This window comes from Lissotriton helveticus, chromosome 6 (assembly GCF_964261635.1).
Source record: "Lissotriton helveticus chromosome 6, aLisHel1.1, whole genome shotgun sequence".
Taxonomy (NCBI): domain Eukaryota; kingdom Metazoa; phylum Chordata; class Amphibia; order Caudata; family Salamandridae; genus Lissotriton; species Lissotriton helveticus.
The window spans coordinates 1063830108-1063844356 of NC_136067.1; positions in this window are offsets into that span (position 1 = coordinate 1063830108).

Genomic DNA, 14249 nt, shown 5'->3' on the forward strand with positions numbered 1-14249 from the left:
AGGGGTCTCTATCCCTTTCAACCCGAATACCCCAGACCTTGTTACTTACCTTGCCCTCCTTGTCTTTTCTCCTAATAACCTGGGGATGACACACCACTGAATCCTGGACCCAGACCAAATAAAAAAGAAAAGGGAATGACGAAAGAAGATTACCAGTGAAAGGAGAATAACTCAAAGACCAAAACCAGCGACCCCCAAACTACGTTGTTCCCCTCCCCCCGTGAATTTATTTTTGCATTATTCTCCCAAATAAAAACGCCAAAATTGAGAAGCACATCCGGCCTCCATGATTTTTTTTCGCCCATCCCTCACAGTTGTGAAATAGTATACTCTTATGAAGCGTATCTGAGAATATGAAAATGGATGACAACAGGAAGTTTTGACACACACCACATACTGCTAACATGTCATCCTATATAATAGACTATGAGCTTTCAATAAAGTTAAGCATCACTGGTCTTACTAGGGTTTACCATACGCCCAGTGTGTGGTGCCTGACCATATGTCACACCTGATCGTGGAGCAGAGGTGACAGTAGTTTGTGTTTTCCAGGCCAATGTCACAGGGCCTAAAAAGATATGAGTATAAAATATTTTACATTCTAGTGCCAAATGTGAAAAACAATATATACTATTTAAGATCACGTGTGACACTAATAATGGAGGTTAAGAAAAATAAGTTGCCTGATAATAATGTAGTACATGGGACCCATCTCTGGCCATATATACATTCCAGTTTGTGCTGGTGGCAGTGGTTAATCTGCTGTATGACGTTGCCTTCCTGTAAGTGCAAGAACCTCTGCTCCAGCGGTGTATCTACTCTGACTGCATGTGTACATTAAATGAAGAAGTCAACAGACAAATACAACAAATGATGATTATGTACAACTTTTTAGATAGTAATTTAATTGCATTTACAATACAATAATGATGGTTACTAGTTCCTGCACATCTTAATGTGCCAGTAGTAAAACTAAATTGAAATCACCAGCAGAGATGTGCCTGGGTTTGTGAAAAAGAAATTGTAAGTTAACCTTTGCAGTACTTAGGATTATGTGTCTTGTAGTGTGATAAACAAAATTAAAAACCAGAGAGTTTAATTCTATATGAATATTTGCACAAACTTAAAGTGACTTCCATAGTTACATTTGCAGTTTATAATAATCATTTATCAAACAAGGTCATTGTTTAATCATCACATATTACCCAGCACCACAATAAGTTCCTTGTTCACAAGCAGCCCATGCAGCATGTGGGGGTGCAGAGATCCTGCACTTAGGTCGGATATTCTCCCGAGAGTGTGGAACCTCCACCCCGAGTGCGAAATCTCAGTAAGTGCAAAGATATTACTCATAATACCAAAATGTAAAATTTGAATACCGAAAAGTAGTAAAGTTTGACTTTTGGTCTGAACTTAGGCTTTTGGTCTAACTTTACCTATGTGAATTGAGCACTGTGTTCATGGGTCAGATTTTAGTCGCTATCCTACGCAGAAAAGAGACAGCAGAGAAATGCATTCTTCATGCCAAATACTGAAGAAACCATTCCACTTATGGAATGAAAGAAACCACAAGGTTAACCTCCTGTGCTTTGTTTCTTAAAAGATCCTGGACTTCGGTTTAATCTTTGTGTCCTGATTTATTTCTGGAAGTAATATGCCTTGACTGCATACTAAGAATACCTTACAGCTGTCTCCAAGAAGACCTTCTCTTGACAGGTAGTGATGCCACCGTCATTTGAAAATGGATCAGGTCCAGGAGCTTTAACCAGCAGTTAATATTTGAATGTTCCAAGTTCATAACTTCACCACTGAAAATGCCTTTCTATCTCTGTATATTGCTTTACCTTGATTGGCCGTTTAAACATTTGATGGAAGTCCTCAAAAGTTAAAGGAGTTCTTGGATACTTGTCAGGTCCAATTTACATTTAAACCTAATAATGGAAGTGATTGATCCAAGGTGGGGTTTAAACAACAGGTACTACCTTGGCATGGGCCATACCATTGTTATCTAAAGCCAGCCCCCTTCCTGCTCATTTTACAGCCTTCCTAACTAAGTTTAATAAGATGTTTAACCGTCAACACCAATAGTATTCAACTCAAGAAGAAATATTACAAATTACTCAAGTCCAAGGCCTTAGTTAGAGAAGTTTATTGGCCAGATCAAGACCCATTTACCTTGTTCTGTATGGGGCTTAATGATGAACTAAAGGTCGAAATTGCTAGGATTGCTAGACCCACATCTTGTTCAACTAACTCTTTAAATTAACAGTCGACTTCAGGAAAGATGCTTGGCATACCGGAAACACAAGGCAAAGTTTCCCCTAAACCTATCTTCAGAATTACTTGAGAGACTCCTGAATTAGAGGAGAAGACCATGCAAGTTGGAATTACAAAAGGTCCATAAACCATAGACAAAAGGGCTAGGTGACAAAAGATGAGCTATTGCCTGTGGTTGTATGACGGAATTCTGCATGCATTTACTCTGCATGCCTTTACAATGCAGTAACTACCCCGACTGCTACATTACTACGTGCTTCTTTACCACGCAAGTTGTTACAACAACTTGCTTTAGGGGGCACTGGACTTTGGAATAGTATAATTAACTATTCCACCTCCAGTCTACGCAACAGTAGGGAAGGTGTTGGACTTAAAAATCCATCATCAGTCCAACAACCCGCCCCCTCAGCAAGTCACTTTATCCCTTGTTAAAGTAACACATGGTAACGTTGCAGTCAGAGTAGTGATTACGTTGTAAAGGCTGGTCATTGTTGAGACTGCGGGTTAAAAGATATTTCCCATTGCCTATACTATGGTTAAAAAGGACATCTTTTAAATTCTTATTCTACTCAACCTTCTCATCATCCAAAGAGCTTGGAAAATTAAAGAGCTAGCGCCTTGTGCAGGAATTAGAGATGCGGGTTAATGAGACACCCTGCTCCAGCCATTTACTCCTTCTGGATTTGTCTCCTTAAGGAGAACTTCAATTTCAATAGGTTAATCAGTCATGCGCCCATCCTTGTTGACTATGAAGCATCCAATGTCTATATGGATGTTTCACAGCACCAGATTCCAGTTAAAAGAAAAGAAGTTCAAATTGCAATAGAAACAGTGGATGGAACGTTGTTGACATCTGGATTATTCACTGATGAAACAGAGATTTTGTTGCTTTGAGGTGCAGCCAATTTTGAAAAGCTAACTTTAATTTAATTGCTTCTCATCGTTAGTCTGTAATATTAGCCATCAACTGGTTAACCCGATACAACCCTTATATCAAATGATCTATAAGAACTTTGTTGCCTCCGCTAAAGTGTCTCTATTTTTGTACCTAAAAGAAGAACGTGTGAGTTCCCCCCCATATTGAGTATGGTGGTTTGAATTAAGTAATTATAGAGCTTTACCCCTTGCCACTAATTTCCAATATAATAGAGTCCATTAGGTGGCCAATATATTTACTAAACCGGATTTAAGATGGCCTTATCATTTAATCCAGATAAAATTGGGAGATGACTTTAAGCATTAGAACACCTTTGGGGCACTATGAATATAGCATAATTGCCATTTAGTCCTTGTAATCCCTCCACTATCTTCCAATGTTCCATGGATTCTGTTTTCTCCAATCTGATTCTTCAGACAGTGGTTAGCTATCTTGACAATATTCGTATCTTCTCTAAAGATCCGTGCTTCTAAAGACTGCCAAAAAGGACAAAGCAAGGACAAAAATCCTTTTAATTATTGGTTTCATGTTTATACAAGGCAAAATTGTATATTTGAATATTACAAAAATACTGGTAAGAATAATTACCACATAAAAAAGGTAAAGTGTATTTTATAAGAGGAAAATACTTCAAATCATCCTAGGTTGAAAACTATGTTACATATGTGTTCATTATTCTTGCAGGACAAGTGAAAAGACACGATGTTAATTACTAGACTAATGTCATTTAGGTAATGATAAGAAAAAACTTATGTTAATTGTGAATTAGTGAACAATCTTGATGAACATTGTTATCTAACAAAAGGTCTATATGTTACAAAACTTCTAGGTGCAGAAAACTCAGAAGCAGTCATTTCGTTACCTAGAATACGGTCAAAAGGCAAAGGGCCATATGTCGGTAGGCATTTACCCCTCGGTAATGTCCGAATTCGGCTGTTACCGACCGGTAAAAGCCTTTTGAGATGTAGGGCATCTTAAAATACAGAATCAGTAATTTTACCGAATCGGTAAATATACCGAATCGGTAAAATTACCGAATCTGTATTTTGAGATGTAGGTGGCACTGTAAACAGTGCCACAGGGCTTTAAGGATTCGTTATTTACCACCAACTTTTAGTTGGTGGTAAATAACAAACACCTGTGTGTATGTAAATCTGTGCATGTACACCTGTGCCATGTGGCACACATTATGCCCTTAGTCATGTATGTGTGCCACATGGCACACAAGCCCTAATCAGGGGTGCAACAGGGTGTCAAAGTGACACCCCGCCACCCTTGAATTACTCGGTATTTACCAAATCGGTATTTACCGATTCGGTAATTGCCATTGATTCCTATGGGCCTTAAGGCCCATAGGAATCAATGCTATGTATTTACCTACATAACATTTACTGATTTGTAAATACCGAATCGGTAAAATTCGGTATTTACGAATCGGTAAATGCCATTTACCTACATCTGGCCCATAGAGCAGGCCTAGCCAGAAAATCCAGAGAGGTATCAAGTGTCTTTCTTGTCTTTTACTTCCCAATCCCCCTTTCTCCCTCAGGAACTTTTCAGATCTCAGAGTTTACAACTATTTCTGTGGTCTGGGGAGTTTCAGGGGAGATTGGGGTTCAGTCGTCGTTCAAGAAGAGCGTGGACAAACAGGTGAGTGGCTTGCGTGACAGAAGACCAAGCCTCTTCACTATAGCTCTTCTTGACAACTAACAGACATGGATTTCACTGAGAATACATCAGAACTTTCTGAGATTATTAGGAACCTCCAAATTGAAATGCAGCAGTTAAGGCAAAAAAATCATTTACTTAGGGAAGAGTTGTCAAAAAGTAAAACATGTTTTACACAATGGAGAGAACCAAAGACTCAGGTTAAATGTCCCGTTTTAACTCCTCCTAAGTTTGGTTCCACAACCATTTCCCCATCACATTCTGTGACTCAACAGGCAGATTCAAATGTTCAAGTCACTGTGCTAACTCCTACTCCTGTCCCTTTAGCCAACCCATAACGTTTCTCAGGAGCAAGTTCCCGTTTCGCGGCTTTCATGAGCCAATGCCAGTTGCATTTTCTTTGCAAACCCCAGATTTTTAATACAGACTCAGCCAAGACGGCTTTTGTTATCTCCTATTTAGGTGGGGTGGCAGATGTTTGGGCAATTCCCCTAGTTGATAATGACGATCCTCTTTTGCGAAATTTTGACACATTCAAGGAAACAATGACTCGCCTTTTTGCTTGTCATGTGTTTGTGCAATCAAGTGACAATTAACTCCTCAAGCTCCGACAAGGGACAAAAGATGAACTCTCTTACATTACGACCTTTAGTCGTCTTTTATCTGAAACCCACTGGCCTGAAGAAAAAAAAAACTTTGTTATTCTATAGGGGTCTCAGAGAAGATTTGAAAGACTTACTAGCCCATATTGTAGATTTGCCTAATGACTATGGAGAATTTGTTGGCTTAGTTGTGAAACTTGATCATTGTAAAAGCGAGAAACCTAGGGCCGATTTTAGACCCATAATGATTAAAATAGAGAAAAAAGATAAAGAAACAAAAACCATGGAACCTGAACCCATGCAAATCGGTGATGTTAAAGGATCACTCTCCCTTGAAGAAAAATAATTACCTCCAAGGGAAAAATTGTGCTTATATTGTGGAAAGCCAGGGCATTTTGCAAAGGAATGTACCATCAAACCCAAGAAAAAGAAGGAAGTAGCCCTGACTGAACAATCTGAATTGGGAAACTGATTTTCTCAAAGAAAGCTGAGATTGTTCCTTTGAGAAAATCCAACAAAGATCTCTAAAGATGTTAACAATGTTAACAAAAGCATAGCCAGACACATGATGATTTTGATGAGAGTAATTGTAACTATACAACAGACTTGTTTTATCTATCCTAGTGGATTCAGGAGCAACTGGATTTTTTTTTATATTAATCTGGCCCAAAAGCTAGGTATTTCCCATATAGCTAAAGAAGAACCTGAACCTGTGAGAGCTGTGGATGGGTCCGCACTATCCACTGGTTTAATTCGATTCCACACAGTAACTTTGACCACCGTAAGAGAAAATGGTCACACAGCAAATCATTTTTAACCTAATTGATACACCTAGGTTTGGAGTTATTTTAGGAATACCTTGGCTCAAAAAACATAACCCTAGAATAGACTGGGTACAAAGAACAGTAGGCTTGGATTCTATCCTTTGTCGGGCTCACTGTTATCAAGAGGCCAGGGACCCCATTTACCCTTTACACTGTGCCACCACACACATTGATCAAAATATCTCACCTGCTGAATATAAAGATTTTGCTGATGGGCTTGATCCAATACAGGCCTGTGATGCAGCGTCCTCACTTACCTTGCCGGAGCCGCATCTCCTCGGACATTCTCCCTTCCCGGAAACCGACGCCGAAGCGTCAATGGAAACGACCCTGACAACCAGAAGCCCAACCCTCTGTCCTTTCTTCCAGAAGCCAATCAGGAACGCCCAGACACCGGAAGCACTCATCCTTGACCCCGGAAGTCCCTCCCTAGCCTCGGTCGCGGAAGCCGGAAAAGACGACGGAAGATACAGGAACCGCGTCGGAGAAGCAAGCTCGTGGCAGGAGACCGAGACCGAAGCGGAAGCAGAGCAGGCGAAGGAAGAAGAAGACGTGAGGACTGGTGGAGTCCACAGGAGGTGGCTGGGGAGCGGCCGCAACTCACTGGAGAGTTGCGGCGGAGCGTGTGAGTACCCCTAATCCGCCTTTCTGGCACATTAGGTGCCTTGTATATATATCTCCCTTTAGCGTCACTTTGCCTCTGGCTACCACTGTAATTACTTTGTACAGCACTCACTCCTGTGTACAGCACTGTAGATACCTCCTCTCCCTCACGACCCTCACAGAATGTATACCTTCTTGGAGCTCTCTCCCTTCCTTACCCGAGCCCGACCCCACCTTCCCTCGCGGTCGTTTTCAACCCTCTCCACACTAAGCCCGGTGCCGGTTACGGTTTACTCTCAGTATAGTCCGGATTGGACTAACGGCTCCCTTGTTTTCTTTCTTTCCCCTATAACCTACGAGGACCACGCCAGGACGAGACCTTCTCCGAAGACCCAGCACCCCGACGTGACCTCGGAGCCTACCCAGACGTCACCCTTCGGGAGCCTGGACTTCTGTTACCCCGTCATCCCTTATTTTCCTGAGCATACCCTCTACAAATAAAGACCGTCATTGCTCACCTTATCCGGCCTCCTCGCCTGTTATTCCGACCCACTATCACCCCACGACCACAGTTGGTGTCAGAAGTGGGATCAGCCGGAAGCATGGAGGCGGCCGTCCAGAAATTGACAGAGTCCCAGGAATTGTTGGGGCAGATGATGGAACGTTTCCTAAAAACCGCGGAGGATGACAGGGGTCAACTACATGACGTCCTCAAGGGTGAGGGAGCATCACACGACCAGGCGATGGGGAAGATCACCGAAGCCATCGGACAACAAAGACCAGTGACTTTGCTTCCTTCGGTTGTCCTCCAGAAGTACGTACAGGGGAAGGACCCAGACTATTTTTTTACGAACTTTGAGAGACTGGCCCAGGCCGCCTCATGGCCGACCGACCGGTGGGGCCAATACCTGGGATCACTGCTGACCGGTGATCTACAGGCCGCCTACTAGCAAGCCAACATCCAAGGCAACACACCATATGAGGATATAAAGAAGTGTATCCTAGAACTCCTCGGCATCGACGATGAGACCTATAGGGTCAAGCTACGCCAAGCCAAGGAAGGACCCTAGGAAACCCCAAGAGCGCTGTCATTCCGTATCAAGGACTTAACCAATCGCTGGCTTAGACCCGATACGTCCACAAAAGAAGACATTCTTGCAAAGATCTATCTCGAACAGTTCTTGGCTTCCCTACATCCAGCCACCCAGAGGTGGGTGAGGCAAGACGCCCGCCTTACTTTGGACACGGCTGTGGAAATTGCAAGCGCCTACAGTCGAGCTCACGAGTACCAAAGAGGCAAAGATGAACACCCCAACCGCCAGCACAGTACAAATACCGTCCGACCCTATCGGACACCCCCTCCCCGGAAACCAGACCCTCTGCCGTTATTACCTGCTCCTATCATGTTCAGGCCACCCAACCCAGGACCCCAGTGGTATAATTGTGGGGGTTTTGGCCACATCGCCCGCATGTGTCCACAGAAGGAAGAGCCTATGGAGGTGGGGCTTGTCCATAATTATGTGTGTGCCACGCCAGGGGCTGCACCACCACCATTCCGTTGTCCTGTAAACGTTGATGGACAACCGGTTTTGGCCTTGGCCGATACAGGGTGCAGACAAAGTGTTCTCCGTCCACAAGATATGCAAATCCCGGTTGGTCCTCCCACTGGCATGGTTGCCATCCAATGCGTTCATGGCGACACTAAGAGATATCCGACCACTCAGGCACGCATCGAACATCCCACCGATCCAGGAACCAACCTCACGGTAGGACTCATACCCAGCCTTCCGGAACAGGTCATCTTAGGGAGTGATTACTCAGGCCTTCCAAAGCTCCTTCAAGACACAACGGATTCGCTGACCCAGTGGTGGACTGAAGCTCCTTTTTCTCGAGACCAGCCCCCACCAACACAGATACCCAGACAACTGAAAACCCGAACTCAGAAAAGAAATTAGAAGAAAAAGCAAGCCGCTGCCTACCCGGTCTTATCCGAAGAACACCCCTGGCAGACGGAGAGGGAATTCCGGGCCTCTCAAAGAGAAGACCCCATTCTACAGGAAGCGTGGGGAAAAGCCCTGGATAACGAAGACCCCTTGCAAGTAGGTCCCTATTTTTTTTTTTTAATGGACTGTTATACAGAAAAGGTGGTCCTCGACAACCCCCCCAGTTATTGATACCCGGACCGTTCCGAGACAAGGTCTTATTCCTTGCTCACACATACTTGTTGGGGGGTCACTTTAGTGATGAGAAGACAGGGCATTCCATCCTAGAAAAATTCTATTGGCCAGGGGTTCATCAACAGGTCAAGACCTACTGCCGGTAATGCCCGGTCTGTCAAAAAAACAGCAGGTATCAACCACCAAGATCCCCCCTACACTCCCTACCTCTCATTGACATTCCCTTCAGCCGAATCGGGATGGATATCATAGGGCCCCTGATACCTTCCCGCACTGGCTGTTGTTGTGCCCTAGTCCTCGTGTACTATGCCACCCGCTTCCCTGAAGCCGTACCCCTATGCCAGCCCACTACTCAGAACATAGCCAAAGCACTGATCACAATATTTGCCAGAGTAGGGTTCCCCAGAGAGATCCTTACGGATCAGGGCACACCTTTTGTCTCTGCTCTTATGAAACAGGTATGCTCTCAACTGGGAATAAAACAGATCCAAACATCTGCTTACCACCCGCAAACGGACGGGCTGGTGGAGCGGTACAACGCCACGTTAAAGCTAACCCTAAAGAAACTATTGGCGCTGGAAGCTAAGCCGTGGGAAGAAATGCTGCCGTTAGCCCTGTTTGCCATACGGTGCAAGACCCAAAGCAGCACCGGGTTTTCCCCCTACAAGCTCCTTTATGGTCGCCCTCCCCGTACCCTTTTGGACATGGCCAAAGAGGCCTGGGAGGCAGAACCCGACCATACGCGTCCTCTCCCTGAATACGATGACAATCTCAAAACACATCTTTGCCTAATACGAGACATAGTGAAACAGAGTATGGAAAATGCCCAAGCCTCCCAGAAGCGTCAATATGATAAGGGCACTAAAACCCGACACTTTGCAGTGGGAGACCTGGTCCTCTTAATGATTCCGTCCTCTGATCAGAAATTGCTTGGTCAGTGGCAAGGACCCTACTCCATTCTACGGCAAGTAACTCCGGTCACATATGAGCTGGAGTTAGACCCCACTCGGGGGTCCACCCAGATATATCACGTAAACCACCTGAAAAAATGTCCGGTCCTATCCGGCAGAAGCCTCGAAACGCCTCTCCCCTTTGAGACCTGTCTTGACCCGGAGTTAGCCGAATCCGAGAAACAGAACCTTCGGGACGTTCTATACCCCCTACAGAACATATTTTCTTTCTCTCCTGGGCGGACCTCAATCATAGAGCACGCTATACAAACAGAACCCGGGAAGACTGTACGCCTCCGACCCTACCGAGTCCCGGAGGCCCGCCGGTCTGTCATACGCCAAGAAACCGAGCAGATGCTACGAATGGGGATCATTGAGCCATCCATGAGTGACTGGAATTCCCCCATCGTCTTAGTGCCCAAGCCCGAAGGATCAATATGTTTCTGTATTGACTTCCGCGAGGTAAATAAGATATCCAACTTTGACTCCTATCCCCTGCCTCGTGTGGACGAGATGGTCGAAAGGATAGGAAGAGCCAGATACATCTCCACACTTGACCTATGCAATGGATACTGGCATATACCCCTAAAAGAACAGGATAGAAAAAAAACGGCTTTTTCCACCCCCGAAGGCCTATACCAATTCACAGTATTACCTTTTGGCCTTCATGGCGCACCAGCGACCTTTCAGGAAGCCATGAATCATATACTGAAACCCCATTCTCAGTACGCGGGAGCGTATCTCGATGACATCGTCATCTATAGCGACAGCTGGAGACAACACCTGAACCATTTACACCAGGTTGTCTCCGCCCTGGGATCGTTCGGATTTACCATCAATCCCTCCAAAGCCACCCTGGCGGCCCAGACAGTAAAATACCTAGGTTTCCTATTGGGGAAAGGTGTTATCCGTCCCCAAAACAACAAGATAGAGGCCATTCATTCACTTCCCTTTCCCCAGTCCAGAAAAGATCTCTGAGCGTTTTTAGGTCTGCTGGGTTACTACCGACGGTTCATACCCAATTTTTCACAGAGGGCTGCCCCGCTCACGGATCTATTAAAGAAAAATACAAACACTGAAATGTCACTGAAAAATCCCACACCATTGCTCTGGCAGGCCTTCGATTCACTCAAGCGTGCCTTAACATCCAAGCCCGTATTGGTTAGCCCAGACTATTCCCTACCTTTCGTACTACAAACCGACGCATCTGATCAGGGTTTAGGAGCCGTCCTCTCCCATATAGACAACACTGGAATGGAGAGGCCCATCCTGTTTTTGAGTAGGAAACTGTTTCCCCGAGAAATGAACTATGCAGTCGTGGAGAAGGAAGCTCTCGCCATAAAGTGGGCCATTGAAAGCCTGCGCTATTATCTGGAAGGACGTGACTTTCGCCTATAAACTGACCATGCCCCCTTAGAGTTGATGGCCCGGAACAAGGGACGCAACGACCGGGTAGTCCGCTGGTTTCTGGCCCTCCAACCGTATAGGTTCAAGACTGTACATCGAAAGGGGACAGAACAAGGAAACGCTGATTTCCTGTCCCGATACCCCATTACCACAACCCCTACAAGAAGGACAGCTAGGGGAAGGGGATGTGATGCAGCGTCCTCTCTTACCTTGCCGGAACCGCATCTCCTCGGACATTCTCCCGTCCCGAAACCGACGCCGAAGCGTCAATGGAAACAACCCTGACAACCAGAAGCTCAGCCCTCTGTCCTTTCTTCCAGGAGCCAATCAGGAACGCCCAGACACCGGAAGCACTCAACCTTGACCCCGGAAGTCCCTCCCTAGGCACAGTCGCGGAAGCCGGAAAAGACGACGGAAGATACAGGAACCGCGTTGGAGAAGCAAGCTCGTGGCAGGAGACCGAGAGCGAAGCGGAAGCAGAGCAGGCGAAGGAAGAAGAAGACGTGTGGAGTGAGGACTGGTGGAGTACGCAGGAGGTGGCTGGGGAGCGGCCGCAACTCACTGGAGAGTTGCGGCGGAGCGTGTGAGTACCCGTAATCCGCCTCTCTGGCACATTAGGTGCCTTGTATATATATATCTCCCTTTAGCGTCAGTTTGCCTCTGGCTACCACTGTAATTACTTTGTATAGCACTCACTCCTGTGTACAGCACTGTAGATACCTCCTCTCCCTCACGACCCTCACAGAACGTATACCTTCTTGGAGCTCTCTCCCTTCCTTACCCGAGCCCGACCCCACCTTCCCTCACGGTCGTTTTCAACCCTCTCCACACTAAGCCCGGTGCCGGTTACGGTTTATGCTCAGTATAGTCCGGATCGGACTAACGGCTCCCTTGTTTTCTTTCTTTCCCTATAACCTCCGAGGACCACGCCAGGACGAGACCTTCCCCGAAGACCCAGCACCCCGACGTGACCTCGGAGCCTACCCAGACGTCGCCCTTCGGGAGCCTGGACTTCTGTTACCCCGTCATCCCTTATATTCCTGAGCATACCCTCTACAAATAAAGACCGTCATTGCTCACCTTATCCGGCCTCCTCGCCTGTTATTCCGGCCCGCTATCACCCCAAGACCACAAGGCCACTCAACTCCCACCTCACAGAGTGTTTGATTGCAGGATTTCCCTAACACCTGGAGTCCCACTACCTTGTAGTCGTATCTATGTACTCACTGAGCCCGAAAATCAATACCTAAAAGATTATCTTGATGACTTACTTGAAAAAGGTTTTATACGACATTCAACTTCTCATGTTTCTTCTACACTTTTTTTGTGGCTAAAAATCAGGAGATTTAAGAGCATGCATCAATTATTGTGCGGTTAATAAGGCTACCATCAAAAACCGTTATCCCTTGCCATTAATTTCAGTACTATTAGATCAGGTTAAAGGGTCCACTATCTATACTAAACTGGACCTTCGTGGTGCTTACCACTTGATACGCATGTGCGAGGGTGAAGAATGGAAAACAGCCTTTCGTACTAAGTTTGGCTTATTCGAATACACTGTGATGCCATTTGGGCTATGTAATGCCCCAGCGGCATTTCAATACTTCATCAATTAAGTTTTTCATGACCTATTGGATATTTTTGTTATTGTCTGTATAGATGATATATTGATTTTTTCTAAAAATGAGGAAGAACATGTATTCCACGTACAAACAGTTTTATAGAGATTAAGGGAACATTCACTGTTTGCTAAAATCGAGAAATGTCGTTTTCATGCCCATTCAGTGGAATTTTTTGGGTAACTGTTGTCTCCAAAGAGAATTGAAATGGATCCCCAAAAAGTTGATGCAATAATGATTTGGCCAACTCCCACTTCTGTGAAAGATGTTCAAAAGCTATTAGGGTTTACACATTTTTACCAACGCTTCATTGCACATTTCACTAGAATTGTTACTCCTATAACCGAGTTGTTAAAAAAGGGACAAAAGTTTAATTGGGATGAAAACGCTAATGAAGCCTTTTTGGAATTAAAAAGAGCCTTTACTACAGCTCCAATACTTACCCATCCTAACCCTGACCAGCCTTTCATTGTCGAAGCAGACGCTTCTCAAACTGCTGTAGGGGGGGTACTAATGTAGAAAGTCCCTTACGTAGGCCATCTTCACCCTTTAGCTTATTTTTCTCATAAGTTATTACCAGCAGAGCAAAATTACACTATTGCTGAGCGCCAACTATTAGCTATTAAGGATGTATTTTCTGAGTGGATACATCATTTGCTTGGTGCCAAATATACAGTGACGATCTATACAGATCATAAGAATCTAAAATGTTTTACTTCTATAAAAGCTTTGACACCAAGACAAATGAGGTGACTACATTTATTTAGCAAATTCGATTTTTTGATCACCTATCGACCTGGACAGAAGCAATTACTATCTGACACCCTTTCTCGTTTACCTGAAAATGAGCTACAAAGTTCAAAACAACCAGCACAGAATATTATACCAATTGATAAAGTAGTTGCAACAACTCAACCCAATGTCAGCGTGATGTCTTAATCAAGCCCTGTAATTTGCACATCATCAGAATTTTATCTTTATGTCCTTTTGCAAAATCTATGTACATGACATATACGTAAACACCCACTCACACTGTGATCTTACCCTGTATAGCTAAATTATGTGCCTCATGGAGAGTGGAGGAGGGAGTCCTGTAGTCACACACTAAAACGGTTGCACCAGTTAGATGGATTAAAATTCATATGGAGAAACTAGAGCGCTGCATACTTATGCGCGATTAGAGAG